Genomic DNA, 27,907 nt, shown 5'->3' with positions numbered 1-27,907 from the left:
ACAGGAGAGAAACCTCATGAATGTCAGACATGTGGGAAGGCCTTCATTCACATGTCTAATCTTAAGAGACATATGAAAACTCATAGTGGAGAGAAGCCTTATGTATGTCAGGAGTGTGGTAATGCCTTTACTCAATCCTCAGGCCTGAGTACACATAGGAGAATTCACACTGGAGAGAAACCGTATAAATGTAAGGAGTGTGGAAAGGCCTTTACTCAATCCTCAAGCCTCAGTACACATAGGAGAATTCACACTGGAGAGAAACCGTACGTATGTAAGGAATGTGGGAAGACCTTTGCTGTAGCCTCAGGTCTTAGTGTACATAAGAGAATTCACACTGGAGAGAAACCTTATATATGTAAGGAATGTGGGAAGGCCTTTGTTACAGCCTCAAAACTTACTGTACATAGGAGAGTTCACACTGGATATAATCCATATATATGTAAGGAATGTGGGAAGGCCTTTATTGAAGCCTCAGGCCTTAGTGTACATAGGAGAATTCACTCTGGATAGAAACCGTATATATGTAAGGAATGTGGGAAGGCCTTTGCTGTAGCCTCAAGGCTTAGTGTACATAGAAAAATTCACACTGGAGTGAAACCATATATATGTAAGGAATGTGGAAAGGCCTTTGCCGTAGTCTCAAGGCTTAGTGTACATAGGAGAATTCACACTGGAGAGAAACCGTATATATTTAAGGAATGTGGGAAGGCCTTTGCTACAGCCTCAAGACTTAGGAAACATAGGAATTTTCACACTGGAGAAGGACCATATATATGTAAGGAATGTGGAAAGGCCTATGCTTGGGCCTCAGCATTTAGAGAACATAGGAAAATTCACACTGGAGAGAAACTGTATATATGTAAGGAATGTGGGAAGGCCTTTGCTGTAGCCTCAAGACTTAGTGTACATAGGAGAATTCACACTGGTGAGAGACCGTATATATGTACGGAATGTGGGAAGGCCTTTGCTGTAGCCTCTACTCTTAGGGAACATAGGAATATTCACACTGGGGAGAAACCATATATATGTAAGGAATGTGGGACGGCCTTTGCTAGACCCTCAAAACTTACTGTACATACGAGAATTCACACTGGAGAGAAACCATATATATGTAAGGAATGTGCGAAGGCCTTTGCTAGACCCTCAAAACTTACTGTACATACGAGAATTCACACTGGAGAGAAACCATATATATGTAAGGAATGTGGGAAGGCCTTTGCTGGAGCATCAAGACTTACTGCTCAGACATGTGGGAAGGAATACTCACGGTTCTCTTCCCTTACTCTACACATGAGAATTCACTCTGTAGAGAAGCCTTAGACATGTCTGGAGTGTGGAATGGCCTTTACTTCATCTTAACAATTGACTGTACATAGGAGAATTCGTATAGTGGAGAGAAACCATATATATGTAACGAATGTGGGAAAGCCTTTGCTACAGCCTCAAATATTAGTATACATAGGTAAATTCACACTGGAGAGAAACTGTATATGTAAGGAATGTGGGAAGGCCTCTGTATGGCCTCAATACTTAATGTACATAGGAGAATACACACTGGAGAGAAACCATATACTTGTAATAAATGTAGAAAGGCCTTATGAGAAGCCTCAGATTTAGTGTACATAGGAGGATTCGTGCCAGAGAAGAACCTTATATATGCGAGGAATGTGGGAAGGGCTTCTGCCATTCTGAATCCTTTCTAAGCAGAGGAAAATTCACAGTTGAGGGAAAGCTTATCAGTGTCAGACTTGTGGGAAGGCCTTCATTTGGTGCTATTCTCTAATTCATTATGTGAGAATCAATTCTGGAGACAAACTGCATATATGTCAGGGGAGTGGGAAGGGCTTCATGTACCCCTCACACCTTAAGAAACAAAAGTTCATACTGAGTGATTTTATCCCTTAATAACAGTCTCTAAGGACAGAACAGGACAAGTCAGTCAAGCAAGCTTCCTTTGGACACGGTGGTCAAAGGTGTTAAAAAAGTGCAGTTAAGAGGGAAGTAAGCCTGCCTGCTCTGAACAGGCTTCTCCTCATGTCATTGAAAGGTACCTGCTGATTTTCACCTGGGCTGCACCTATGCCAGTATTCTAGTGCTTGGAATTGCTTGTGTGTTATCTTGTAAATAATGGGTCCTGGTGATGAAAGTAAGGAGGAAGATGACTGAATAAACAGGTACAGAATCATCTCCCTGCTCAGAGCTGTTATGGCTCACTACTCTGTTATTGTTTGCTATGCTTCTGGCTTGGCCCAGAGGGTCTGGTTAGCGGGAGATATGGGAGAAATCAACCAAGATGCAGCATTGAATACTTTGAAAATGGAAAAATAGGTAAACCTTCATTCTTCAGTCTTTCCTGTGTTAGGTTTTGAGCCCCCTGAAAATCCTGGTTTGGGAACTTGAGCGGCAGGTCACGCCAGCTTGTAGGGCACTTTCACGCTTTTTTACTTGTTCCGGATATCCAGACTTTAGGGGATGTGGAGCTTTTAAGGGGTGCATTGGAGGCTGTTCTGTGGCGCAGGTGTCATGGGTGAGGGTGTGTTATCCTGAAGTCCCGTGCGGCCACGATTGCATCCAGGTCCAAGATGGTACTGGAGGGTGGGCACATGGATTTCAGGCCTTGGTGTGAGGAGCCTGAAGAGAGTGGGGGTCTTGACCATCTCATTCCTCCCTACTCGAGACTCTGCAGGACCCTGTTTGGAACCTTTGGACTAGAAATAACACTTATCGAAACTCCAGATATGTTCACGGTCAGCCCACAAAGGAAAGGGACACTTTTGCGGTCGGTCATTTTCATTGGCTTCTATGCTGGGGTTTGGACAAGTGAGAGGTATTTGCCTCTGAAAATTTACTCTTTGGATTAATATTTTTTTTTGCTTTTTGGGTCACACCCAGCATTGCACATGGGGTTACTCCTGGTTTATGCATTTAGTAATTACTCCTGGTAAAGCTCAGGGGACCATATTGTTCCTTGAATTTGAACCTGGGTTGGTCACGTGCAAGTCAAACACCCTATCCGCTCTGCTATCACTTCAGCCCCTCTTTGGATTAATTTTAATAGCTTTTTTATTCAGTGGAGTTGGAAGGGTTTCTTTGATGCTCAAGGTTACTTCTGGTTTTGCAGCTCAGGAATTATTCTGTGGTGTTTCTGGGTTCCTATGGGATGGGGACGTTTGACTTGGATCAGCAAGGCACGCTTGAGCAAATCGACGAACAACGGGAGGGCCTTTACCTTTACCTTTACTGGAAAGGCAAGCATCCTACTCACTTTACAGTGAGTCCAACCCCACTATTGGTGTTTTTTTCCATATATAGAATTTCTACTTTCTGCGTGTATGGTCCCACCAGCAGGTCAATTTGTGCCTGTAAGGCGAGTGCATCAGCTGCCTGATGGTATCGTCAGACTTCCAGATACACCGAAATTGATGCTGTGCCTTTGGCCAGACAACAAAAACTTTGGGCAAAGTCTTCCAAGAAAGTAAACAGCCAAAAGTTAGGTATGTGCGTGACACACCAACAAACCATTTCCGGCACAGCTATATAATTGGAGGCAAGGTCTCTGCTTCCTGATCAAACTGCTTAAAGGCTATGATCCCAGAGACTCAGAGGCAAATCTCGGAACCCAGAAGCTTTTTGCAGAGATGCTCCTGGTTCCCGCAATGAGCTACGAGGACAGACCACCACAAGGGGGAAAGGGTGTGTATCTCCGCCTGATCCCACTTGGTGGCTCGGTGGCCACCATCTTCCAGAGGCCATTGGACAGACAGGTTTGGGCCTGCAGTGACAAGACATGCAGGGCCTCATGGATTGGGGTGGACTCTGCCCTTTCCTCCCCACCTCAATGAGACCCCGAGTCGCTGCCATGTACGGACTCTCTGGCTCTTGATCACTTGGCCATGGTCCCAGAGTCTCAGTAACAAATCTCGGAACCCAGAAGCTTTTTGCAGAGATGCCCCTGGTTCCCGCAATGAGTTACCAGTGACAGAGCACCACAAGAGGGAATGGGTGTGTATCTCCGCCTGATCCCACTTGGTGGATCGGTGGCCACCATCTTCCAGAGGCCATTGGACAGACAGGTTTGGGCCTGTGGTGACAAGACTTGCAGGGCCTCATGGGATTGGGGTGGACTTTGCCCTTTCCTCCCCACCTCAATGAGACCCCGAGTCGCTGCCCATGTACGGACTCTCTGGCTCTTGATCACTCGGCCATGATCCCAGAGTCTCAGTAACAGATCTCGGAACCCAACGGCTTGCAGAAGAAATGTGTCTGGTTCCCACAGTAGGTTACTGAAGCTCAGTATTTCAGGTGGCAATAGGTTTCGTGCCTGGCGGCTCATTGGCCGCCATCTCTTATGGCTTCTGGACGGTTAGGTTTGGGACTGCTGTTAGGAGACATGCAGGGCCTAACTGGATGGTGGTGGAGCCGGCCCTTTTCTCCCCACCCCACCGAAAGCTCGAGTTGTCTGGCACCTATGATTGACCTCTCTGGCTCGTGATCAAGGTGCCTAATGGCTATGATCAGAGATTCAGAGAAAAATCTCGAAACCCAGCGCCTTTTAGCAGAAATGCATCTGGCCCCTGCAGTAGGTTACTGTCCCCAGTCCACCCCAGGGAGAATTGGTGCTGTCCCCCCAACTGCTCCCACTTGGTGGATCAGTGGCCTCCATCCTCCAAGGCCTTTGGAAAGTCAGGTTTGGGCCCACACTGAGGAAGATATGTGGGGCCTCTCAGGATGGGGTGGAGCCGGCCAATTCCTCCCCTCCCCAAGATGAGCCTATGTCATTGCCACGAACCGCCTCTCTGGCTCGTGGTAAAGATGTTTAATGGCCATAGTCCCAGAGACTCAGGAACAAATCTCGGAACCCAGCAGGTTTTGGCAGAAATCCCTGCAGATTTAGTTGTTAAAATTTCAGAATTCCAAAATCATATGTTATTTTTAACCAGCAATCGCAAAAGAATTGTCTACTGTTGCGTTTTCGCCACATCTGAGTGCTTGGGTAAAATCTCAGATAATAATGGTGGGTCTCGTGTCAAAATATTGAATGTAATCAAAGTAGAGAGAAGAATGTGGAAATTATCTGCCCCACAGGTAGGGGGAGACTGTGGAATGGCGGTATACTTGGGGTTTTAGTGGTGGGAAATGGGCACAGTGAAGGGATGGGTGTTTCATTGAATGACCGAGAATTAAACCTGAAGCTTTGTAATTGCTCTCCGATTTTTCCTGTTTTCTCCCATTTATTTAGAAATGGCCAGAGCAATAGTAGGGCAAGTAGGATGCTTGCCTTGCATGTGGCCAACCCAGGAGTCCTCCAATCCACAACATCTTTGAGTTGCTCATTGAACATTGAGTATCCCCTTCTCATCCCTAGAACATGCAATGTGGAGGTGTGGCATGGGGTAGGGGTGTCTTCTCCCCGGAGCTGTTCATTTCGGATAGATCCTGTGCTTTGCTTTCTTGACGTTGTTGTCATTCTTCCTTATCTGTCCGATATGTCAAATAGTCCTTGTGTTCGCGGCTGTATAACTAGCTTGACTGTACACCTAAAGGGGCAGGTGCCCTTTCTGGACTTCTCTCAGTCAATCTGACACCATGCATATCTTTGCCTTTGGATCATTGCAATGGTTTTTTGAATATGGGAAGAAATTTAGTTTTCTTTTGTTTGGGTGCCTGGGGATGCTCAGCAGTTATTCGTGGTGGTTCTCGTAAGTTGCTTTTGACAGTGTTCAAGGATCAACCCCTGTCAGCCTCATGCAAGGCAAATGCCTACCTGCTGTACGCTTGTACGCACCAAAAATTGTTTTATTGTGTGTATGTTAAATTGTGACTGTGAGCCCATCGTGAAGCCAATTCGAACCAGAACAGCAGTGCATCACGGAGGGTGCTCGCCTTACAGATGCCGCCTACCTTCGATGTCCAGCATCCCCTATGGTATCCCAAGCATCACTGGGTCTTATTAAAAACAAAACCCGAAAGGCCTTTTTTGGGATTGCCGAGCTCCTCCCAGCAACACTCCCTGTAGATTTTCCCTTTCTGTAGTCTTGCTTGGACTGTTAGAACTATGGAGATGTCCTCCACGTGCTTGGTCATTCAACTGCATTCCATTCAACATTGGACTAATTCTCATTGTGCATTTTGTTTGATTTCAGAACTCAAATCACAGGTTCCGGATGTGGCATTACAACAATTTCTTTAGAGAACAGGGGAATTGCATACAAGTGTGCTGTAAGATTCTCTTGTTGAAACTATTATGCCATTAGAGTGCTCAGTGGACCGAGCATACGACTTGAAAGGTGGGGTCCGGCTCCATCCTCACAACCACATCTATGGTCTCAGCATCACAGGAAAAATATCGGAGCCTAATGCTGGGACTAGAGGGTCTTTACCCTCAGTGGGTGCTGAAATCTGGAAATGTTTTTTATTGTATTGTTTTTTAAAGTTTTCATTAAAGTGCCAGGATTTTCAAAGTTATTGATAATTGTCTTTAGGCATACAGTAATCGAACACAGATCCCTGACTCAGTTTCCCTCCACCCGTGTTCCCGTATTCCCTCCCCACCCCAGTCCCAACTCTACCCCCGCCTGTCATCTGGACAAGCACATGACTAGTTTTCAGTGGTTACAGCTTAGATCTCTTGTTTTCAGTTCTGTTGCATCTGTGTTTTGGGTAAATGGCTACACCCCTCACTCATGTCACTGGCATAAATGAATCCCTGATCCCTGTAAACTTCTGTTTCTCTTCCGCCCCAAATTTCTTTCCTTCTTTGTCCGGCTTCTCTCTAAACACTGGAATCAGGGATGATTAAAGCAGTCCTATTACAGTACATTTCCACATCCAGTGTTCGGTATTCCACAGATGAGTGAACATCATCCTGTTTTTGTTTCTTTTTCAGGCTAACTTCACTCAATACGGTATCTTCCAGTTCCAACCATGTTGCTGCATAAAAGCAGTAATTCTTAAACCTAAAAAATATATCACTTGATCACTTGATCCCCCTTTATTCATCAATTTATTCGGGTGCGTGCCAGTAACGTCTCCATGCATGCCTGTTGCGTGCTACTGTAGCCCAATGGCATCTGTTCGTTCTAGGAACATGCAGAGCCTCAAACCGATCATTCAGGGTCTTGACAAAGAAGTCTGACCATCTTGTAGGTGGGCGTCCATGCAATCTTTTGACGTCCCGTAGAATCCAGTCAGTAATGCTCTAGGCCAGTGGTTGTCTGTAAACCTCATTATTTGTCCAGCCCATCTGATTTTTGATTCCTTGGCAGATGAAAGAGCGTCCCTGATTCTTGACCGTGGACGGTGATCAGAACTCCGGATTCTATCTCTCATTTGAGTGATGCATGATATTCCAAGCATAGCTCTTTTGATTTCTCTCTGAGAGACCCGAGTAGCGTTCTCATCCTGTTTTTGTAGGGCCCAGGTCTCTGAGTGATATGTTAATGAATGAAGAACAGTGGAATTGAAGAGATGTGCTCGTAGCTGGAGGTTCTTTGTCCTCTTAGTTATTTCTTCAACACTTTTGAAGGCATTCCAAGCCGCTCTCTTCCTCCTGCGCAACTCAGGTGCCAGGTCATTCATCATGTTGATTTCTCGAACTAGGTATATATAACTGTTGCATTCAGAGATGGTGGTTCCATTGAAAGCAAATGGAGCGTCAGGAACGAGGCTGTTTCTCATAAACATTGTCTTCGTAAGATTCAGCTGTAGTCTGACCTTTCCACACTTACTGTCGAAGTAGGTCAGCATTTGTGTCACTTTGCTGATGTTTGGTGTTATTAGAACGATGTCATCAGCAAAGCGGAGGTGGTGTAGTTGCCGACCATCTATCTTTACTCCCATTTCTTCCCATTGCAGTCGTCGCATGATATTCTTGAGGGTGGCACTGAAGAGTTCTGGTGAAATGGTATCACCCTGCCGAACCTCTCTCTTGACATGGATGATTACTTCTTTTTATAATGGTGAGATCCTGGTAGTGAATCCGTAATAGAGCTCACGGAGGATCCTGATGTATTGAGTTTGTACACCCTGATTGGCTTGGGCTTCTATGACCGCTTCTCTCTCAACAGAATCAAAGGCCTTCTTTAAAGCAATGAACGTTAGATAGAACAGCATCTTGAACTCATGAGAATCCTCAATGAGCTTAGTAATCGTGTGGATATGGTCAGTGGTACTTAATCCTTTTCGGAACCTGGCTTGTTCATATGGTTGTTCTTCATCTAGTGTTCTGCTAATCCTATTCAGGATGACTCGAGTGTACAGTTTATAGATGACAGACAATAAGCAGTTTGGGTGATAGTTGCCAATGCTGTGAATGTCTCCCTTCTTGTATAGTAGTACTGTTTTGCTGGTTTTCCATTGGGATGGAACCTTGCATTCAGTAGGTAGCGTGTGAAGAGCCGAGCTAGTGTATTGATGAGTACTTATGGTAAGTTCTTCAGGTGTTCAGGACTGATCTTGTCTGAGCCAGGTGCTCTTTGTTTCTTTACCGATGAGATGGCGTGTTGAATTTCAGAAGGGAGAACATTGGGAGCGACATATCCATCTTGCGGAATGTGGTATGTGGGCAAGTGGATGTGGCTATTAAAGTGATATGCATAGAAGTCATGAATAATCTTCTCCATTGCTCTTCTGGAAGGTGTGATAGTCCATCAGGATGTCGGAGAGCAGTCATCTTTGTCTTGTAGTTGGTGAAGGACAGGCAGGCATTACGAATGCTTTTCCTGGCTTCTGCCGCATCTACCAGCATCGCTGTTCTCCTGTCTTTTAGGTCATCCTTGATGGCTTCTCTGCATTGTTTTGTGAGCTCGGTCCTTCGTTGTGGTTGCCTGAGGCATGTGCAAGCCACGGTGGCGAATAAATTCAATAGTGTCCAAAGAAAGTCGGTTTTTTCGTGGTTATCTCTCTTGGCCCCGAGAGTTCCAGCAGCAGGAATCCCTGAGCAATGCTGGTGTGACCCTCTCCCCACCTAAGTAAATAGAACAAGATAACAGAAAACTCATTGATCCTCGAGAGGAATCCGCTTCAGGTGAGATGTTTTCAAATGTCTGTCTCGGCTGTGTGGGGATGCATTATTGTCTTCGCACGTGTATCCCACTAAGCTATCCCACTAAGTTCCACACTAAGCTAGTACCAAAACCAGTCTCGTTCCCCTTTTATTTTCCCTCTAAACTGGTGCTTCAATTTTCTGCAGAGGGAGTTATTTTCACTTACTGTGTCTGTTCTTTGAGTTGGAAAAAAAATTACACAGCTATGTGACCTGCTGTCTGTCTATTTTGCTTGTCCATCTTGCTGAAATGTCAGGTCGTTGCCTGGAAATTCGATCCACGTGTCAGAATTGCAACCGAATCGGGCAAATGTTAGAAACCAACTTGCAGGTCTAGAATTTTTTTGACGAGAAGACTATCAGGCACAGCACAGTAATTGGAATCCTTCTCTGCTGTTCCTCGGGTAGCAACAGCCCAGGTGGAATTCTTCTGGTCATGCACACTGTGACAAAATTTCGAGTGAGCAGTTATGCCGTCAGCCCCATGAGGATGCCAAGACAGGTGGGATGTCTTCTGTGGGTTACCAGTAGGAAATGAGTGCCCATGCTGCAAACAAGATCTCCCCTGGGAAAAGCTACTCGGAGACTTTCTGCTCAGTTCATGAACACAAACCACCCCAGGAGAGAAGCTCCTGGCCTGTGGGAGAGGAGCACTGTTTATAGTGAGTCCAGTTATGTACCCCACAATATCTGAATGCTGGAATCGAACCCAGGTTATCCAAGTGAAAGAAAACACTCGCATCCTTTGGCTCTCTATACAGCCCCACGATCATGCCCGAGTGTTTCCTGAGTGCAGAGCCAGGAGAACCTCTGCACGTTGCTGGATTTGTGGCTCCCAAACCATGAACAAACCAAATAAAGCCAAAACAGCCTCAGTCCCTTATTGAAGGATTAGCTCACCACAACATGGGTGTTTCTGAGCTGTATCTTGCTGCATCCATGCTGCCTCTTCCTCCTAGAAGAGGGTTGGGTACCCTCAGAATGTAGGGTGATGAGGTGTGGGTTGCCCGTAGCAGAAAATACTTCTAAATGGTCTGGTCACAGACATAACAAAGTGGCTTCTGATTTTTTTCAGCTCAGATTGTCACTGTCACTTTCCTCCCATTTTTCCTCGATTTGCTCGAGCGGGCCCAGTAACATTGTGAGACTTGTTACTGTGTTTAGCATATCGAATACGTCATGGATAGCTTGGCAGGCTTTGCCTTTTAGGCAAGATACTCTTGGTAGCTTGCCGAGAGGGGTGGAGGAATCAAACTCGGGTTGGTCATGTCGGCCGCATGCAAGGCAAACGCCCTACCCGCTGTACTATGGCTCCAGCCTTGCAGCTTTGCCTTGCTGTGTCTGTGTCAGGGTCAATCCGTCAATCCTCTGCACCCATCGTGGTCCAGAGGCAAAGAGGGAGCAGCGTACTTGACCCCCAAGGTGATTCAGCTATGTCCCCCACAAGATCTGTAGGCGGGAATCGAATGCTGGTTACCTGTGTGAAAAACTAGCAACCCCAAGGCTCTCCTACCACGCCCATTTGAAGCTCTGTGCTTGATCTTTAATTACCTTATACTTAACACAGAAACAAACTTAAGGGTGGAAAATTCTTAGAGAAACGGGCATGGAGAGGACGGAAATGCCCACAACCCCATATTGTGGCGTTTCAGCATAACTTGCATGGTCCAAATTTTCCCACGTTTAAGATTTTCAGCCCTTCTATTTGCTTAAATGGGGTCATTAAGGATCCAGCACGCAGCTCGGGCGGCTCCAACAGGAGCAGAGTGAATAGTGGTTTTGCCTTGCATCCATAGGACCCAGGTATATTCATAGGCTTCCCAGACGGTTATTCAATCACTCATTACTGAGTGCAGAGCCAGAAGGCCCTGAACATATCCGGGTATGGCCACAACCATAAAGGAATAAACAAGAAAAAAACGTAAAACACAGAGCTTCATTTCCTTGATGGCGAATTCCCTCACCCCGACTTGAGGGTGTCAGAACTGTATATTCTTCCATTCCCCACGTCGGTGTACAAAACGATTAGAGTACCCTCATAATGTGCAATGATGGGGTGTGGCTTGCCCATAACAGGAAACCCTCAAAGGTCATGGTCACAGGCATCAGAAGGTGCGTTCAGAACTTTTTTGGTACAGAGAGAAAAGAACAATAAATGTAAGACAATAACCTTGCCTTGCTCATTAAAGGCTCAGTTCAATTTGCTGCACTCCTCGAGGTTTAGAGACAAAGCTAGGGAAACCCACTCGATCCCCGAGGAGATTCAGCTATCCACCCCACAAATATCTGAAGACTGGGATCAAACCCAGATTACTCAAGTGAAAGACAAGCAACCGTGGAAGCTGATTGCTTGATCCTTAATTACCCCATACTGAACCCTGAAGCAAACCCAAGGGTGGAAAATTCTTAGAGAAAGGAGCGTGGAGAGGAACAGAAACGTCCACAGCGCCATCTCGTGGCATTTCGGCGGAACTACCGCTGCCCGACTTTTCCCACGCTTAAGATTTACAGCCCATTTCTTTGCTTCAATGTTTGATATAAGGTCATTAACGATCAAGCAGGCTGCTTGGGTCGCTGCAGCGGGAGCAGGACGGTTAATGCTCTTGGCTTGCAGGCACAAGCCTCTGGCTCTTTCTCTGGCTCTCGATACAGCCCCACCATCATGCAGAAAATCATGAAGAAAAATCCCTGTCTCTTTCTTCAAGCAGGAGCAGAAACAGGAGATATTTACTGAGTCTGAGGTTGGTGAAGTTGATGGGGCCTTCAGCCAGGCTGCGGGTGAATGCCTGTGTATTAATCCAGGGCTATCAAAACACACCGGTGACTTGGTCCCTAGAGACCCCGATACTTTGAGCTCAGGGAACTTTCTGATGTACCCATGGACTACAAATTACTGCCTGGGTTGCAAATGGATCAATTTAGAAAAGTTTTTAATCAAAGTCTCCTCAGGTGTTAACTTCAGAAACTTTCCCATTTCATCAGCCTGAGTCCGCAGAGTTCTGCAAGAGCACAGCAGATATCAAACTTGGGGAAAATTGGCTTCTCGCAGAGAAATCAAAAGTTCCCATAGCCGATCAAATAGCCCTGACAACTTTTGGAGAGTAATTGCTTTTCTCTAAGGCTTCTCTCAATTTGGGTTTTTTTGTGGAACATTCAAGTCTGAATTGACTTAGGAAAAGAAGAATTATAAATGATATTTTTTTTGCTTTTATTTTTGTTACAGCCGGCGATTTATAGGAGTTACTCCTGGCTCATGGACTCAGGAATTACTCCTGGTGGTGCTCAGGGGACCATAGAGGATGCTTGGAATTGAACCCAGGTCAGCCGCATGCAAGGCAAATGCCCTACCCGCTGTGCTATCGCTCCAGCCCCTGATAATTCTTTTTTAAAATTTCAAAAAAAAATTAATGAATCACCTTGAGATACAGTTACAGACTTACAAAGGTTTCATGTTTGAGTTTCACTCATATAATGATCGAGTACGCATCCCTCCACCAGTGCACATTTTCCACCACCAATGTTCTCATTACCCCTCCTGCCACCCGCACCCTATTCCCCTGGCCCCTGTTTCTGTGACAAGCACAGACCCTTTTACTCACTCTCTCGTTTTGGCTGTTATCATTTGCTATATATGTAGTAAGTGACCATCATGTTTGACCTATCGTCTACTTTCAGTATGCAGAAATGATAATTCTTAATGATAAAAACTATCATCCTGAATTTTAATTGGATCAGTGGACCATATATATCACAATCACGACCATCCTGTTAATCGTCGATTGCCTCAAGCAGGCCCCAGTAACATCTCCTTTGTCCTAGCCCTGAGGGTTTTTTTTATAAAGTGCCATATTCAAGGCTCTTTCAGAGTTAGGAGAATGAGACCCATCATTGTTACTGGTATTTGGCATATTGGATACGCCACAGGGAGTTTGCCAGACTCTGCCGTGTGGGCAGGCTACATTTGGTAGCCTGCCAATTTGTCCAAAGTAGGAATGAGATAGTAAGATGTCATGCGGCCACAAATGCTGGCAGAGGAACAAAGGCATGCAGGTCCTGGGACCATATATATATATATATATATATATATATATATATATATATATATTTAATTTTTAATTTATATTTTTGGCTATTCTGGGGTCACAGCTGACGATTATCAGGGGTTTCTTCTGGCTCTGAACTCAGGAATGGCATTGCTCAGGTGACGAAATGGGATGCCGTGCTTCAATCCTGCATTGGCCGCCTGCAAGGTGTGAACACCCTACTCGCTGTACTGTCGCTCATTCTCCCATTGCCAGATCATACTAAGGATCAAAAGAAACATGCTTTGAAAATGAAAAAAATTGAATCTCTGCATTCTATCATTGGGAACTTAATTTATAGTGAATGAAGCAGTGAAATGCTTGTAGAGTAAAGCTTGATATAAGAGCTGGCTTCATACTTCTTACAACATTTTCTATCAGCCCTATCTGTATTTTATTTTGTGGCAAATTTCATGTCTAATACTGTAACTTCTTAGGGTTATAGCAGACTCTTTCCTGTTTATCCATTCTTTAAATAGTTTTTTTATTTGTTGACTTGTTTTTTTTGTCTTATGTTAATGTTGGGCAACACCTGGTTGTGCTCAGGGCTTACTCCTGACTCTGAACTCATGGATCACTCCTGGCAGGCTTGTAGGGCCATATAGGATGCTGGTGTTTGAACCCAGGTTGGTCACATGCAAGGCAAGTGCCCTCCCAGCTGTACTATCACTCCTGCCCTTTTAAACATTTGGATCTGGAGATTCTTAACCATTTGACAAAATATTTGTGAACATTTTTAATGTGCAACTTTCAGAAGTTATTGATAATCCATGGGCTAAATATTATTGATGATCTGTCAGTTTTATTAATTTAACATGTAGGGACTGGAGAGATATAATACAGTGAATAGGGCGCTTGCTCTGCATGAGGTCGACTCAGATTCCATTCCTGGCATCCCAAATGGTCCCACACACATCGCCAGTAGTAATTTCTGAGTGCAAAGCCAGTACTGAACCCTGGTCATTATTGAGTGTGGTATCTCCAAAAATTTTTGCCATGCATTTGTGTGCAAAAGAGATTAATAAACCTTTACGTTCACATTTTCAATGAAAAAGCTATGTTATGTAGCATTTAGAAATTAAATGCACTGTCAAAAGGTTTGTGATCTAGTAACAGAATGTTTATTTTAAATAGGAAATTGTTAGTGTCATGTTTCAAAGGTGAGATTTGGGGGATGCTATGGGACAATAGTACTGTGGGTAGGGCATTTGGCAGCTGACCTGGGTTTGAATCCTGGCACCCCATGAGGTCCCCTGAGCACTGCCAGGAGTAAGCACAGAACCGATAATAAGCTCTGAGAACCGCTGGTTTTTGATCCCCGCAAACCTAAATATAAATAAGTAAATAAATAAACAAAAGCTGAAATTTGAACAAAGACTCAGAGGGAATGAGTGCATGAAGTAAGCATTTTCGGAGAGCGACCTTCCAGCAGAAGAGGGATGTTAGTTGGTGTGTCCGTCTGAATGGCTTCTTTATTCCAGTTAATTCCAGACAAAATAAACAGCCTTTCAGGGGCTGGAGAGATAGTGCAGTGAGTAAAGCGCTTGCCTGGCATATGACTGACCTGGGTTTGGTCTTCGACATCCCAAGAAGTGACAGGAGGAATTTCTGAGTGCAGAGCCAGGAGTGAGCCCTCAGCATCACTGGGTGTGACTCCCCAACTAAAAACAAAACTAATATAAAATGGGCTGAACCTTGCTCAAGGAAAATGAGAATCAAGAGGAAAAAATCCCAGCACCCCGACTTGGTACTTTGATCCATAGAGTTCTTGATTAGTGGCAAAATGCTACACTGAGTAGGGCAGAACCTCTGATGAGCTGCTCCTCAGTGACGTCATGTAAGCTTGGATGAAGGGACCGATTCCCATCAGTCTTTAAGCAGGGAAAGAGGAGAGGTGAAAAGAGGAAGGTGTATTGGTTTTTATTTATCTTATGATTATTATTCTTATTTGGAACCACCATGAGCTCCAGTTACAAAGCTTTCATGTTTGAGTTTCAATCATACAATGATCGAACACCCATCGCTCAAACAGTGCACATTTTCCAATACCAATGCCACCGCTATCCACCCACTCACCGCATCCCACCCCTACCCCTGCTCTATGGCAGACAATTTCCATCATACTCTCTCTCTACTTTTGCAACATAGACACTGACAGACTATCACACTTGGTCCTTTATCTGCTTTCAGCACACATCTTCCATCCTGAATGATCCCTCCAACGCTCATTCACTTAGTGATCCCTTCTCTATTCCAGCTGCCTTCTCCCCTAGTTCAGGAGGCAGATTTCCAAGAATGGAACGATCTTTCTGGCCCTTGTCTTTACTGTCTTGGGTGTCAGTCTCACATTGTGTTATTTTATATTCCACAAATGAGTGCAGTCATTCTATGTCTGTCCCTCTCTTTCTGACTCATTTCACTTAGCATGATGCTCTCCATAACTAACCACTTAGAAGCTAATTTCATGACTTCATCTTTCCTAAGAGCTGCATAGTATTACATTGTGTAGATGATATGTTTTTTACATTATTTTTATATTTTTTTCTTTTGTTCTGTTTCATTTTGTTTTCTGGGCCACACTTGGCAATGCTCAGAGATCTCTCCTGGCAGGCTGAGGGGTAAAAGTTGAGTAAGGTTTGATTGCCCTAGGCTAAGCAAAGCTGTTTGAATACACCTGACAATAGGTAGACTGAGAGATATCTGAGATAACATCAAACAGGAGATCCAGGAAAAATTAACGGTAAAAGGGAGAAGATATGTTTTTGATGTTGTTTTGTGTATTTTTGTTTGTTTTGGGGTAGCATACTTGGCTCTGCTCAGGGATCACACCAGAGAGTCTCAGAGGTCCTGAAAGCATCAATTAAAATTAGGTGTACAGGGGCTGGGCTGGATTACTTACACAGTGGGAAGGGAGCTTGCTTTGAACACTACCGAGGCTGGCCTGGGTTTGATCCCCTGCACCACTTATGGTCCCCGAAGGCCACCAGGAGTGATCTCTGAGCACAGAGCAAGGTGTAAGTTCTAAGTATATTATTTTGTTTCTAAGTTTTGCCAATGTTCGCACATCTTGGAAATTTGTGTTTTTGTCACACGAATGCTGTGCAGATATTTTCTCCTGTTCATTGAGGGAGTGTTTTAATTTTGGCCGCCATTCTTTGGCAGTGAAGAAGTGTTTAAGTTTGATGTACTCCCTCTGCTTTGACTTGAAGAAGTGGGAGGGAAACTGAGGACCCTGGTTTTGGGAAAATACACTGGTAGGAGTAATGGGTGTTGGACTATTGTATGGCTGAAACACAATCATGAACAATTTTGTAATGCTCTAATTCAGTTTGATTCAATAAAAAATAAATAATTTATAAATTTTGACCCCAGTTCTTACCACATCAATGTGAACACATTGCCAATTTTACTGAATACAATCTGTAACTGTAATTGTAAATGTGGAAGGGAAACCATATTGCCCCTCAGAGACAGGTTTCTCTGTAGAAAAAAAAAAACAAATTATCATCTTATGGAGGGTTACTAAAGTTTCCATTTAAAATCCTACCATAATAGTGGTTGGAATGATAGTACAGCAGGTAAAGTAGTTACCTTACATGCACCTAATCTGAGCATAATCCTGAGCATCCCGTATGATCCACTAAGCCCCACCAGGAGTATTTCCTGAGTAATGCAAGGTGAGGCCTCAAAACAAAAGAAAAATCCAAAGTATTATTACCATATCCTTTAATGCATGCAGTGAGTTTACTCTAGGTACTCAGATAGTGCATTAACAGAGGGATATCCAACCAACAGGCTTCTGAGGCCTGCTTTTGGACCCAAGACTGGACTTCTCTACTGCTTTGCCTCATTGCCAGGGGAGAGGAAACAGGTTTATAAGAGCTTGTAGATATTCACGTAACCAAGAGACAAACATTTTAAACTGAACAAAATAACACTATATATTGATAAATACATAACTTCCCTGTCACTCCAGTAAAACTCCTTAATCTTCCTGAATATTACATTGAGGGTATTACCATACAACATGCCCAGATCTATGAGCTTCCTACAAACCACTTTCTATTTGTCTCAAAAGATTTCAAGATCAAAACGCAATCATGAAAGTTTGTAAGTCTGTAACTGTATCTCATGGTGATTCATTAAAATAAAAAACATAAGATTTCGAGATTAAAGAAAACAAAGACGGAGGCGCTGTGTGTATTCGTTTGAATGTGAAATTCCGGTAACTGTCAGTCACCTTTTATTTTGTTAGCCTGCATCTGTGAACCAGAAATGCCAAGGAAAGGCAGGGTTGTCTGAGATTCTTTGTTATTTGAGCTGCAATATTCGGTTTGGGGGAGCCACGTTTGTAATGGGTACATCAAAAATCACTGTGCCAGATGCCAAGTTCAAAGTACTGGGCTGGCCACATGCAAGACAAGTTTTGTAGAATTAGGAAGTGCTAACTCCCCCCCTCAATACAAATGTGGCAAAATTCTAATTCTAGATATCAGTGGACTCTATGATTCCTAATGAATTAGAGCCAAGATCTGGGTATTTGTTTTGGGTTTTGTAAAACACACGGAAAAGCTTATAAACAGGCATTGGAGGACTAGGTTTGGTGATGAAGCACAGGGTCTGTAGTCTAACGGTCAGCATCTAACAATATAGAAGAGAAGCTGGTGGCTGGAGCACAAAGATTTCCTGGCTAAGGATCATGCGCCTTTGAGCCCGCCCCCAGAAACCAGACCGAAGGGCACTAGGCCTTAGCAACAGCCAATGAGAGAGGAGCGGGGCAAAATGCAGACCAATAGGAGGCGTGTCCATAGGTATTTCCTGGCCCTGGGGCAGGGTTTGCTCATTGCCTTTCTCGCCATCCAAGAGTTAGTCGTGGACTCTGATCTGTGAGGATGAGGACTAGAAAATTGCTTTGTGGATCCCGAGTATCTCGAGCATCCCAAGAATCCCAGGAATCTCCAGATGACAGGTCAGCAGGATGGGGTCTGCTTTTGCCTAGAGCGGGCCAGGGAGGAAGCGACCGTGGGGAGGGTGGAGCCTCACCCAGGACTCAGAGGGTCCCGCTGGAAGGTGCTGGGTTAAGTTCTGGGAGGCAACTCGGATTTGATGGCTGGTGACCAGCACAGTTTGGACCCGGTTGGTAGAGGCATCTATACTGGCGACATCAGGGATTGGGTTTGGATCTTCCTTGAGAAACTTTAGGGGAGTATACTTCTGACAGCTACTCGCCCTGCTCTCCATGTTCTAGGAGAGCCACCCTTGAGTCAGGGTTGGGGGTGTGTGTGTCTGAAATACTTTTGCTGTGGGGATCAGGTGTCAGATTCGGAACTGATAACCAAGGGTTAAACGCCCGTTTCTCACCTGTCCAGCAATTATATTTTTTTAAAATATTTATTTAAAAAACTTATTTTAATTAATTTGGTGAGGAATAATTTTTTGTCATGCTCTACACAGCAGTGTGTTCCTCCCTCCCCCCCCCCCCGGCCTCATTTGGACAAAGCAATAAACGGATCAGAGATGTGTTTTTCAATTTCTTGTTTCTGACGACTTCAATGAGGAGTAGGGGAGTAGAATTGAGTGGCATCATATTAAAACGTTATCAGTTTCTGAGAATTTAAGTTAGGTTATTTTTAACTTTATGATTTAACTTGCTGTGATTCTGGAGCCCAGAGCCCAGCCAGCTTCCCCACTCTAGTGCATTGCTCTCAACTTTCTATATTTTAATCGGGATGTCTCGATTTCAGGGAAACAGCATGTCTTGTATCTTCACATGACTCAAGTGAAGAAACTTCAATTTATGTTATTTCAACTGTAGCAAATGCATTCTTCACACCTAAGATGAACACCGATAACTTGGCTTTTGCTTGAATTTAAAATGGGTTCAAAATGCTGCCACGGGCCAGGGCAACAACTCAAAGGGCTGGGGCGCGTGCCAGGCTGGCAAAAGGTTGAGGGCCACCACTGAAGGTGAACACTGAACTGCACCCCAAACCTTTGGACCCGCACCTGGGCAGTTTTTCAGAGAGGGGGAACCTGTCAGGCACCTCCGTGGAGCTCCTCCCCCATCCCCAGGAACGGATCAAAATAAAATAAGCTTACAGAAAGGCCCTGGGTAGAGAATACTTACTTGTTTCAAGCATTTAGTGTTCCAACACCAGCAGTGTGACTGTCCTTCCACTAATATCCCCAGTTTCCTTCCCAATCCCAATCTACCCCCTTTGCACACAACGAATTTACTTTATATTTTTTGTTCCAACAAAACATTGAGAATGACAAATAAAGCATCAGACACTAGATCAGTAAGTGCTAATTAGTGCACATCTGAGTCTTTTAAAAAATGTATTTGTGGCGCTGGAGCGATAGCACAGCAGGTAGGGCATTTGGCTTGCAGCGGCTTTCCCATCTTCTGCTGCATCTGCCAGGACTCCTGCCCATCTCTCTTCAAGGTCTTCCTTTATCGTTTCTCTGCACTGCTTTGCAAGCTCAGACATTCACTTGCGGTTGCCTAAGGATAGTACCAAACCATGTTGGCAAATAAACTCAAGAATTTTCGAAGACAGGTATTTTTTGTGGCTCTCTCTCTCTCGGCGTTTCTCACACAATCATGGAGGTGCTGAACCAGTCGATCGTATTCCTCGTCAATGTTTTCTACGATAGCATCTTCCCTTGTTGCCACAATAGTGCCAAAGAGCTCCCAGTTGGCTTCCGTTCTGGGAGTTCTCTTCTTAAACTTTGCAGCCCATTCTCCACACTCCGTGAAGTAGAATTTTGCATAGAGATGGTGGTTCAATCCTGTATGGAATTTTGGGACAACAGCGACATCAGTCAGGTAAAACCATTGATTGAATATGATGTGGTCAATTTTGTTGTGGAACCATCCACTGGGAGACTCCCATGTCCAACGTTTAGATACGGCCTTCTGGAACTGTGAGTTACCATGGATGGTCTTGGTCAACATGATGAACTCAGACAGTCTCTCACCCTGCTCGTTCCATTTAGCCATGGGTCCCGATGTTGAGTTATTCGTCTGATCTTACTGCTCCTATCTTGACATTAAAATCACCAAAAATAATCTTGTAGAAGGTGTGGTCTTCTTTACAGAACTTTCCAGCTTTATGTAGAACTTCTCAATTTCTCTTTCATCATAATTGGATGTTGGTGCATAGACAACAAAGACAACTATTTTTATAACATAGTTGACAATATCTGACATCGACTTTATATTTTACAATTACACTTATATTTGAACACCAATTCCACCACCAATGGACCTTCGCACCACCATATTTTAGATGTTTCCATTTCGAATCCCAACCTCTGCCTTCTGTGCATATGTAGACACACACACGCACACACAAATATATATATATATATATATATATATATATATGTAAAAGAAATATTTCATTCTAAGAATGGTTGCCTCCTTCTTTGAACCCCATCAAATGTGGTGTGGTATTCTTGGAGTATGGGTAGGTTGTGTCCTATGAGGCGTTTCACGGCTGTGAATTGTGGCCACACGGTCCAGAAATAGGTTCACTCATGGGTGAGGCTTGACATAATCTTGTTCAGATTGTGATCTTGCCTCCTTCTTTGAACCCCATCAAATGTGGTGTGGTATTCTTGGAGTATGGGTAGGTTTTGTCCTGTGAGGCGTTTCACGGCTGTGAATGTGGCCACACAGTCCAGGAATAGGTTCACTCATGGGTGAGGCTTGACACAATCTTGTTCAGATTGTGATCTTGTCCAGAGTTCTTGTCCAAAGTGATCATTTCTAAATATGCTGTCATTATGAATCCTCTATATTAACTACCCTCTATCTCCAAACGTTTGTGGTAATTCCCAACCATTCACTAGTCCACGTGGCCCCCATTTTCACTGGCCTCGGATATTAGGTTATTTTAATTTTTTTAAAATTTTATAAAGTAGTTCACAATATTTGATTACAATTAATACTCAAACACCAATTCCATCACCATGACACCTTCCCACCACCATATATTGGAAGGTTCCATCCCAAACCTCAACTTGGGTCCCAAAAGCAGAACTGAAATAATATATTTTGTATTGTTTTTTATGAAAAACCACTGAACATGATACAAAAAGTTTCCTTAGAGGAAAGAACGTGAGGATTGTTTTATTTCACCCACGAGCCATTAAGCCCTTCTATAAGAGATTATTCACATGTTGTTAAAGGTTGAGCCTTGTGTGATGTGAGATATATATATGTGTGTGTGTGTGTGTGTGTGTGTGTGTGTGTGTGTGTGTCTGTGTCTGTGAAAAGAATATTTCCCTCTAAGATTGGTAAGACTGGTTGCCTCTTACTTGAATCCCATCAAATGCAGTGTGGTACTCTTGGAGTTTGAGTGGTTTGTGGTATGAAGTGTCGTGCGAATGCAAATGTGGCCGTGTGGTCCTGGAATAGGCTCACTTGTGGGTGAGGCTCAGCCAGAGTGTGTGGAGAGTGGCCATGAGCATGGTGGCAGTTGAGTTCTGGAGGTTTTTGGTTGCCAGGGATTGGTCCCTTGGGGTGGGGAGGGGTCTCAATAGGCCACCCTCTGGGGCACCCCAAGTGAAACAGCCTAGCACAGGGTCCAGCGGCATGGTTATGGCAAGTGTCATGTTATGCTCTCTTCTGGGAGAGAAGAACATGTGACTCTGCATGGTGGCCGATGATGAGATTATCCGGCACCAGTCAGAGGTGGCTTATGGGTGTGACTGCTGTTTCTGGAAACGGGAATACGGGTGAAGGATCCCCGTTCCTGGTTCCATCAAAACCTGAGTTCTCACTCACACCCACACACCTGGGTTTTCTGGGGATTCAGTTATATGTGAGGCTTGGCCCGAGCGTACGGAGAGTGACAGTGAGCAGGGCGGTGGTTGAGTTCTGGAGGTTTTCAGCTGCCGGTGCTGAGTCCCTTGGGGTGGGGATGCGACAGAGTTTTTAGGTTTGTCAGGCTACTCCTATCACAGTGCTCCCATTCCTCCGTGTTTATTTGTGACCTTTTTCTTTGTGCATTCCTGGGTGTGACCCAAAAAGGAAAAAAATGACAAAAAAGAGAAAGAAAGAAATATTGTTTGTTATCATGCTAAGAGAAATGAGTCCGAAAGAGCGGAGCAAACATAGATTAACTGCACTCATTGTGGAATATAAACATGAGACTGACACCCAGGGCAGTACACACAAGGCCCAGGAATATTACTCCATGGTTGGTAGCCTGCCTCATGAGCAGGGGAGAAGGCAGCTGGAATAGAGAAGAGATCGCTAAGTCAATGAGGGTTAGAAGGATCTCTTGGGATAGGAGGTGTGTGACGAAAATAGATAAGGAACAAAAGGTGATAGCCCCTCAGAATCTGTATTGCAAACCATAATGCCCAGAAGTAGAGAGTATGGGGGAAATTGTCTGCCATAGAGGTAGGGGGAGACATTGATGGTGGAAAATGTAGGTATGGGTGTTCGATCATTATATGACTGAAACTCAAACTCAAACTCGAGCTGCAATGCGGTCGTCCTGCCTGCTGTGCTATCACTCCAGCCCACTGTCTAACTTTTGCTTGGACTCTGGTTTGAACAGAGGCCCTGGTTTTCAGGGTTTATGGTAGAGATCAAGCAGGATGTTGCAGTGAATCCTTTGGAATGGAAAAAGATGCAAACCTCCACACTTCAGCCCTTCCTCTGTTATGTTTTGAGGAGCCACACCTGCTTTGCTCAGGCTGTACTCTTGGCTCAGAGCTCATCCATACCTGCGAGGGAGGACATAGGTGTTCTTATGGGGATCTGGACTTTGAATCCAGATCAGTCTTGTGCAGTCGAGCACCTTCCTACTGTATCAGCTCTGCACTCCTTGTTTTCAGATTTTTATTAGATTTCCCTAAGCATTAAGAATAAATATTTCTGAAAAGTTTAGTATAATAGCCCTGTCATTGTTATTTAATAGGATGGATTAGAGATAGTTGAAATGGACTTGACTGTGCACAGAAAGCTTTCTGATGATTCTACGAAAGGATGGAACGGGCCCCTTGGTCAAAATATTTTACAAATGGTGGGAACTTGGCAGAGAGCCCAAACTCCCATCTCAGCAGGCAATAACATCAGCTGTGATGACTAACTATAAAGGTTGGTCACATTCCTGGATTCCACTCTCCTCAGTTCAGTTATATTAGGAGAAAAGACGACAAAACCTTGCATTTGCAAGTGGTATAATCTCCAGCATACAAGCCACCAGAATAATTAAAACCGTTTTTGGTCCGTCCAAAAGACAAATCTAGGGGTATGGTGCCGCCAGCATGTCAATCTGTGTCTGTGAGGCGAGTACATCAGCAGCCTGATGGCACTGTCAGGCTTTCAGATACCCCAAAATTACTGCTGTGCCTTTGGCCCGACCCCAAAAACTTGGGGCAAAATTTACCAAGAACGTAAACTGCCAAAGTTAGGTATGTGGGAGACAAACCCATAAACCACCTCCGGCTCAGCTATATAATTGGAGCCATGGCCTCTCTGATTCCTGATCGAACTACTTAACAGCCATGATCCCAGAGGCTCAGAAACGAATCTTGGGACCCAAAAGCTTTTGGCAGAAATGCTTCCTGTTCCTGCAGTAGGTTACTGGGGCTGGGCCACTCCAGGTGGGAATAGGTTTCGTGCCTTAGCCTGTTCCCCTTGGCGGCATGGTGACAATCATCCTCCAGAGGGCACAAGACAGTCAGGTTTAAGCCTGCAGTGACGAGACATGTGGTGCCTCACCAGATGGGGGTGGAACCAGCCCTTTCCTCCCCATCCCAGCAAGACCTCGAGTCGCCGCCTACAAACGGCCTCTCTGGCTCCTGATCAAGCTGATTAATGACCACGATCCCAGAGACTCAGAAACAAATCTCAAGACACAGTGGCTTTTGGCAGAAATGCATCTGGACCGCATACACGGCCATGGCTCCAGAGGCAAAAGGACTTAATCCAGAGCCCGACAGCTTGTGGCAGAAAAGTGAATGGACCATGTGTTAAACTATGGCATCATGCCACCCCAGGAGGGAAAGGGTGCTGCTACCTTCTGCCTTTCTCCCCACCGGCAGCAAGGTGGCTGCTGCCTCAGAGCTCATTGGAAAGCCAGCTATGAGCCGGCAGTGACGGGGCAACTGTAGTCTCATGGGAAGGGGGTCGGTACCAACCCATCCTTCCTGCCCTACTGAGGTCACGAGTTGCGCCCCACGAGCGGTTCTCCTGCACAGACTTGGCTCCAGAGGCAAGTGGACTTAGTCCAGAGTCCGGCAGCTTGCAGCAGAAAAGTAAATGGACCATGCATTAAACTATGGCGCCATGCCTCCCCAGGAGGGAACGGGTGTTTTTCCCTTCCACCTTTCTCCACACCGACAGCAAGGTGGCCACCGCCTCAGAGCTTATTGGGAAGCCAGGTATGAGCCGGCAGTGACGGGACAACTACAGTCTCATGGGAAGGTGGCGGTACCAGCTCGTCCTTCACGCCCTACTGAGGTCACGAGTTGCCCCCCTCAAGCACGGCCATGGCTCCAGAGGCAAATGGACTTAGTTCAGAGCCTGGCAGCTTGCGGCAGAAAAGTGAATGGACCATGCATTAAACTATGGCGCCATGCCTCCCATGGAGGGAAAGGGTGTTTCTTCCTTCCGCCTTCCCCCCCACCCCCAGCAGCAAGGTGGCCACCGCCTCAGAGCTTATAGGAAAGCCAGGTATGAGCCGGTAGTGACAGGGCAACTGCAGTTTTTTTTTAAATTAGTGAAACACCATGAGGTACAGTTGTAGATTTACAATTTTTTGTGCTTGGGTTTGATTATACAATGATCAGATACCCATCCCTCCACCAGTGCCCATTTTCCACCACCATGGATAATATCCCCCCCCAACCCCATCCCCCCATCCCCCCCTGCCTCTGTGGCAGGGAAATCCCCTGTGTTCTCTCTCTCCTTTTGGGTTTTGTGGTCTGCAAAAGAGGCATTGAGTGGCAAACATGTTCAGTCCATAGTCCACTTTCGACATGCATCTCCCCTCCTGGGAGGATCCTCCAAACACCCTTTATTTGGTGTTCCCTTCTCTATCTGAGCTGCCCTTTCCTCTAGAATGCCCGACTGGCCACTAAGCTATGGAGTAATCCTCCTGGTGCTGATCTCAGCTATTCTTGGGTATTAATCTCATATTTTATTACTTTATGTCCCCCAGATGAATGCAATCTTTCTATGTCTATCCCTCTCTTTCTGACTCATTTCGCTTAGCATGATACTTTCCATGTTGTACCACTTGTATGTAAATTTCATGACTTCATCTTTTCTAACAGCTACATTGTACTCCATTGTGTAGATGTACCAAAGTTTCTTTAACCAGTCATCTGTTCTTGGGCATTCAGGTTTCTTCCAGCAACTGCAGTCTTATGGGAAGAGGGGTAGTACCAGCTTGTCCTTCACGCCCTACTGAGGTCCTGAGTTGCCCCCCAATAGAAGCTCTCCGGCACAGCCATAACACAAGATGCGCAGAAACCAATCTCTAAATTATCTGGCTCTTTGCAGAAATCCAAAATTGTGTGGCCACAATAGCGCCCATGCAAGATTATATGATTCTCATAAGCAGCTATAGAAAACAAAGTATTTCACAATATCTTTTCAGCAATTCTGAATGTTGAGGGAAAATTCTAAACAATAATGGTGCATCTTTTGTCAAAATGATGAATGTTACCAATATAGAAAAGAGTTAAGTAGAAATCATCTGCCTCACAGGCATTGGGTGGGGTGGGATGGGGGTATATTGGGGTTAATAAATAAAACTATCAAAAAAAGTAAGGTTGAGTTTATGCCCAATTCAATCAGATAATCAGTGACTGAATAAATAGCAGTACTTCTACATAAAAAACCAAGTCTACAAAATGATCTGGTACTCTTTGGTGCCCATTAGCTCCTATGTGCCTCCGTTCATAGGGTTGGTCCATACATGGGATTTATTTATTGAAGTATGTTTTATGTAATTCATGCTATACTTGGAAGTTCTTAGGAGTTTGTATTATTTTGGATACCAGGAATGGAACTCAGGAAAACCATGTTTAACACAAGCATTAAGCCACAGTACTATACTCTTTCCCCTTATTCTTGGTTGAAAACGTGTTTCTAAAGCTGCATCCTGGGGTTACCTTGTAGGTTAGAGTTCTCTGCTCTTGTGTTTTCAAAGGGTAGAGTGTTTACTGTACAGTGCTCTCTGATGTTCTTCCCAGCCTTTGCTCCTGTCCAGTGTCTCTCCAGCTCTCTGGGTTGCTGCTAGGCCAGTTCCTCTGCATCTTCAAGGCTGGCTTCAGAGTCACTGCACCAACTTGATTAATTACTTCCCAGCGAAACCCATTGTCCCATGAGCCATTCAAACCTACTTGCCTGTTTTACTTGGAATAAACCTGCTTTTTTATGATGGACGTGTGTGTGGGAGCATTGGTTCCATGTTTAACAAGTACAGGATCAAGGGACTCCGACTTAACTCGCTGCCCTTGACTCTGTGACCAGCCCCTCCAGCATTTGCCTCTCCTCTCCTTTATCCGAGCTCATCCCCCTTGCACCGAATCACCTGGGCTGTCATAATGGTCTTTCTGCACTCGGAACCTGGCACTTTAAGGCTCCTTGGTGAAATCGATGATGTCACAGATGGGAGTCTTCCATGTGCACCTTTACTTCCTAATGATGTCAAGTGGATCAGGCCTCCTACGGGCATGCGTTAAAGGACAAAGTGGTAATTCAGTACAAGGGGGAACACTGAAGGCCAATTAGTGGCGGGACATGAGGACCTCTCATCTCCAGTGCCTGTAATGTGACCGACGGGATCGCACCAGATTTTGAGGGACTTTTGTGGTTGGTTTTCACTCTCCTCATCCATTTCCAGTGGGTTCCTGGGTCTGACTTGCTCCAGAGGCTTTAGGAGGCTTTAGCAAGGCACAGGGTTCTCGGGTGTGTGTGCATTATCTTTGGGGCACCTTCCTCTCCAGCTTTGTGATGGGGCAGCATGGCCTGGGTGTGGAGCTGAACATGGGGGGCTGTAGGTCTTAAGAACGCTGGAACTGCTGATGGAAGAAGTCTTGATCATCCCAACCTTCTCAACCAGGGGTTGTGCCGGTCCCTATCCTGCAGCTTTCAGTGTAGACATGTGTATGTAAAATTGCCAGGTCACTTTGAGGGGCAGCTCCTCAGCCCCCAGTGGTAAGAGACCCTGTCTTTTTCATTGGCAACTTCCAGGAGGAATCCTGGGGGCCTGGTAATATCATGTGGGTGAGAGTTGTACATGAATATATAAATGAATGTTGGGACTCAGAGAGATGATCTTGGTGGTTGTTTGCAAAGTATTTTTGTGAATGTTACTTCCTTCATAAATACAAAGATTCTCTACTTGACATGTTATCTGTTCAGTCGTCACTCTCCATCTATTCCGACCTGGCAACCCCCAGATGTCTGGGTCACCTGATCCTATCCCAGAAACAAGGAAAAATGAAACTTTCTGACCAGTAATATTTGAAGCCTGGCCCTTTAAGGCTCTAGGCAACAGTGCAGGTGACGTCACAGAATCCAGGTCCTTTATCCGAGGAGCCATGGCATTCTGGGTGGAAGTGCCAGCGGGTTGCAGAAGGTGAGAAGAGGATGAGGGGGCATCCAGGGGAAGCTGGGGCAATCGATGACATCGATGAACAACAGGATGCTGGTGATTGTGATGTGTTTTAGGCCTTTACTTGCTGGTGCTCAGGAATCCCTCCCTGGGGATCCACAGACCCTTTGGGGTGTCAGAATGCGAGG

General features: G+C 45.0%; 1 pseudogene; it reads left to right on the top strand.

The window, feature by feature from the left end:
• LOC130022205 (zinc finger protein 239-like) lies at nucleotides 1–27,835 on the top strand (annotated as a pseudogene).
• Nucleotides 27,836–27,907: the final 72 nt, after the last annotated feature.

This window comes from Sorex fumeus, unplaced genomic scaffold (genome assembly GCF_029834395.1).
Source record: "Sorex fumeus unplaced genomic scaffold, SorFum_2.1 ptg000019l, whole genome shotgun sequence".
NCBI lineage: Eukaryota > Metazoa > Chordata > Mammalia > Eulipotyphla > Soricidae > Sorex > Sorex fumeus.
The sequence above is the reverse complement of the archived record's forward strand: the minus strand, read 5'-3'. Positions and strand labels throughout refer to the sequence as shown.